The 4,629-nt window shown below is 34.7% G+C and overlaps 1 pseudogene; it reads left to right on the top strand.

Annotated features, from left to right (window-relative positions):
* Window positions 1-2,680: 2,680 nt before the first annotated feature.
* Window positions 2,681-3,380, top strand: LOC132651166 (zinc finger protein ZFP2-like; annotated as a pseudogene).
* Window positions 3,381-4,629: the final 1,249 nt, after the last annotated feature.

Genomic DNA, 4,629 nt, shown 5'->3' with positions numbered 1-4,629 from the left:
CTCTGTTTGTCTTTGTCCACATTAATTGCCATGAGTATTCCAAACCTCTATCCTATTCAGATATGGCACAGTTAAACTTTTTTATTCCGTTTTATTCTAAAATGACTTAGTGATAACATTCACACTTATTTTTTTAATAGAAAAGTTTTAATCTTTATTTTAAACTATAGCCTATAAATGATTTAAAAAGGAAAATATACAAAACAATGATCAAAGAATAATCATGTGCTCTATGCCTTTTCTTTTGTCTGGGAACTCAGAAATATGATGTTATCAGCTATGATTATTGTTGCTTGCCACTCACATTATTTTTATCCATCTATTCACTGTAGTACAATTTCCCCTCCACAAATATATGAGCTCCCATTTTCATATACTGGTATGCCACATCTCTGATCCCTGGTCAAAACATGATATCCAGTGCCATGTTGTCTTTTGACTGACACCACCCATCTGTTCAGTGTCACCTGATAGCCACATCTCATTTGTTGCTAGATAAAATATGATGACTGTGTTTTTTCCTTCTACCTGTCTCATGACAGGGTCCTGACCTACTTGCCCAAGTAACTAAAGATGATTCATACATTACTCAAGAACCCAACTAATGTCTAATTCATATTCATGCCTTACAAACTAATGAAACACCTTTAAAAAAGGTTTCCAAAGCATGCCTTTGGTTTTCCTTACAATCTAACCTTTAAGCTTTTTCTTCTCCTCTTGTTCACCTCATGCACAACACCCAACTATCTAACACTAGCACTTCTGTGTCAGAAAATAAATGGAAGCAGCACTAGAATTATATGATTCTATTGCCAATGAAGTATAAATTAATATTGTTGCTACTCTTTCTGTTGTACAAATGCATGGCATATTTTAGGATTCAGTGACCTTCAATGATGTGCATGTGAAATTCAGCCAAGAAGAGTGGGCTTTGCTGGAACCATCACAGAAACAACTCTACAATGATGTGATGCTAGAGACCTGTAAAAACCTCACTGCTATAGGTAAGACAGCAAATTTTCTTTCACTTTTAAAATAAGGAGACAAGTCTTACTTTGTTATTTATCCTTTTCTATGATTCCAATTGAGAATGAGGAGGAATGAGGTGACTAAATCGGGCATGGTTCTAAGGGTCATAGAAGATAGTGATTTAAGTTTTGCTTTAATAATAATATGATATTTCCAGTCATATATATTTTCTGGTACTCTATTTTAGGCTACAATTTGGAAGACCATACCATTGAAGAACATTTTCAAAGTTCTACAAGTAATAAAAGGTAACTTTATGTGCACACTGATATAGATATGAATCTTAAGAAATTTTAATGTGTCCTGGAAGTTTGTTTTTTTTGTTTGTTTGTTTGTTGGCTGCTTTTTATTTTCTGTTTTTGAAATAGTTTTTTATTCTGTGTAGCTGTGGCTTGACTTAGACTTGCTTGTTAGAACAATGTGATCTCAAAATCACACAGATCTGCCTGCCTCTGCCTCCACAAATGCTGGGATTAAAGGAATGTACCAGCACACCTGGCTGTGTCCAGGAGGTTTTAAAGAAAAGCAACAGTGTAAAAAGAGCACTGCTTTAAGTGTACTGATGATCATTAAAATCTCATAATTCCACGTACCTCAATGTCAGGTATCTGATTTGTGTTTGCAAGGTACTCCCCTAAGATAGAAGAAAATAAAATAATGTTGTAACAGAAAATACCATTGAAATCATATAGACATTACAGCTACTGAGTTAAACTGCCAATCTGTTTAGTCTCATTCTATCTACTCAGATATTGTAAGAGGTATACACATTGAATAGGTGATCAGTATGTTTCAAAACCTTCTAATGAGCAGATATTTCATAGTACAACCAGTGTTACACATATTCATGTAGTAACACTGTAAAGTTTAGTGAAAGGAGCAGCTTATGAGAGTCAATAATAAAATTGTGGAGAAACCTTAATCCCTATATGACATGTCTATGTTGAACAAAAAAAAAAAAAAAAAAAAAAAAAAAAAACGTGTTAATTCAATGTGGAAATCTTTTATTATTCTTGTAATTTAAATTGGTATATCATATGTCACAATGTTTATAAGACACATGAGCATAGAGATATTGAAAGAAGCAGTGTAACTATGTTTCTCCAAGAATAATTAATTTTGTAAAAGTCCCCACTCTGAGTAGATTTTCTGAATGTGATAAAAGGTAACAGTTAATTGGTTTTGCAACTTCACTGAGAATTCATTAGCAAAATCATACTGCTGAAAATACCTATGAATACTAGAAATTTGGAACTTCTTCTGCTTGTCCTGGCTCACTTTGTAAATGAAGTGTCATTCATACCGTACAAAAATTTGTGAATGGGATTGCTTTGGTAAAACTCTGGATTCTTACAATACTCTTCATATACACGAGAAAACCTCTTATAGAAAAATGATGCTATAAAAGTGAACCACTTAATAAATGCTCTTACCATCACAGACATCTTCAAAAATACCCATAATGAAGGGGAATGCCATGAATGTAAATAAAATGATAAAAGTTTAAGATTTGATTCTTCTTTTTATCATTAGACCAAATTATAAAATTGATTCACATAGATAAATATATTTATTAGTGTAATCAAATGACTGTGGTCAATATTTCACATGTGCCATTTATCTTTGCAGGCATGAAAGCAGTTGTACTGGAGAGAAACCTTTTAAACGCACTCTATGTGGTAAATCCTTCCACCATACCACTGTTCTCATAAGCCATGAAAGAACACACACTGGAGAGAAGCCTTACAAATGTAATCAATGGGGTAAAGCCTTTACAAAAAAACAGTCAGCTCATAAGGCATAAAAGAACACATACTGGAGAGAAACCTTATGAATGTAAACAGTGTGGTAAAGCCTTTGCACAAAACAGTCATCTCATAAGCCATAAAAGAACACACACTGGAGAGAAACCATATGAATGTAATGAGTGTGGCAAAGCCTTTGCACAAAACAGTAATCTCATAAGCCATAAAAGAACACACACTGGAGAGAAACCTTATGAGTGTAACCAGTGTGGTAAAGCTTTTGCAAAAAACAGTCATCTCATAATCCATGAAAGAACACACACTGGAGAGAAACCTTATGAATGTAACCAGTGTGGTAAAGCCTTTGCAGAAAACAGTACTCTGATACAGCATAAAAGAACACACACTGGAGAGAAACCTTATGAATGTAACCAGTGTGGTAAAGCCTTTGCACGAAACAATCATCTCTTAAGTCATAAAAGAACACACACTGGAGAGAAACCTCATGAATGTAATCAGTGTGGTAAAGCCTTCGCACATAACAGTACTCTCATACGGCATAAAAGAACACACACTGGAGAGAAGCCTTACAAATGTAACCAGTGTGGCAAAGCCTTTGCAGAAAACAGTACTCTCTTAAGCCATAAAAGAACACACACTGGAGAGAAATCTTATAAATGTAACCAGTGTTGTAAAGCCTTTGCACAAAACAGTCATCTCATAAGCCATAAAAGAACACACAATGTAGAGAAACCTTATGAATGTAATGAGTGTGGTAAAGCCTTTGCACGCAACAATAATCTCATAAGCCATAAAAGAACACATACTGGAAAGCAACCTTATGAATATACCCAATATGATAAAGCCTTTGCACAGCTGTCTCCAGAAACATGAAAAAACACACAGTGGAGAGAAGCCTGGTGAGGATAATTAGTGTGATAAAACCTTTGCATATTACAGTCATCTCCTAAGACAACAACACATTTTGGAGGGAATCCATATGAATTAACTGTGTGGCAAAGCCTTTGCACATAACTTCTCCTAATACATACAAGAAAACATACTGGAAAGAAGCTATCTGACTTTAACCAATGTGAAAAAACTTTTGCACTTCAGAATAATCCTCACAATCATGAAAGAAATCCTAATGGACAGTGGTTTTAACATGGTGAAACCATTCCATATTTGTATAATCTTCATCATCATGAAAGGATTCATACTGGAGAGAGCTTTTGAATGTGTTAAAACGGTGAAGCCTTGCACAAATCTAGAGTCATCATCATCATAAAAGTATCCTTACTGGAGAGGAATTCTTTGACTATAACCAATATGGAAAGGCCTTTGTGTTCTTTGGTCTACTGAGATCCAAAAGAACTGAAAAACTAGCTCAATGGAAATGACTTCCCTTTTGTGAAGGGGAAGGGGAAAGGGAATAGGGGAAATAGGAATAGGTAGTAATGGGGGAGAGAAGGGAGTGGGACTACAATTGGAATTTAAAGCAAATAAAATTATTTTTAAAAAGAATACAATGAATGGTGAATATCAATTACATGCAAAAGTATTATAAAATGTGTTTAGGGAAGACTTATTGATAAATCTGATTCTCAATATTTACTGTTTTCCATTGCCTCACTTTAGACAAGAAAAGTTCAGTCCAGTGGATGAATATGTAGGGAATGGTGAACTAACACCAGCCAGGAAGTTCTCTGAGAGTAATATAATAGTGGTAACCTGTAGAAGTTTCTTTGTGTATACATATATATTGTTCCAGGGGTTCTATTGAAAACCATCACAACCCAGACTGAATTTTGAGATGTGAAGGAGGAGGCTTTCTCTTCCTTGTATGACCCTGGTG

Source organism: Meriones unguiculatus (genome assembly GCF_030254825.1).
Source record: "Meriones unguiculatus strain TT.TT164.6M chromosome 13 unlocalized genomic scaffold, Bangor_MerUng_6.1 Chr13_unordered_Scaffold_40, whole genome shotgun sequence".
Classification (NCBI taxonomy): domain Eukaryota; kingdom Metazoa; phylum Chordata; class Mammalia; order Rodentia; family Muridae; genus Meriones; species Meriones unguiculatus.
Note: the sequence above shows the minus strand (reverse complement) of the source record. Positions and strands in the feature narration are given on the sequence as shown.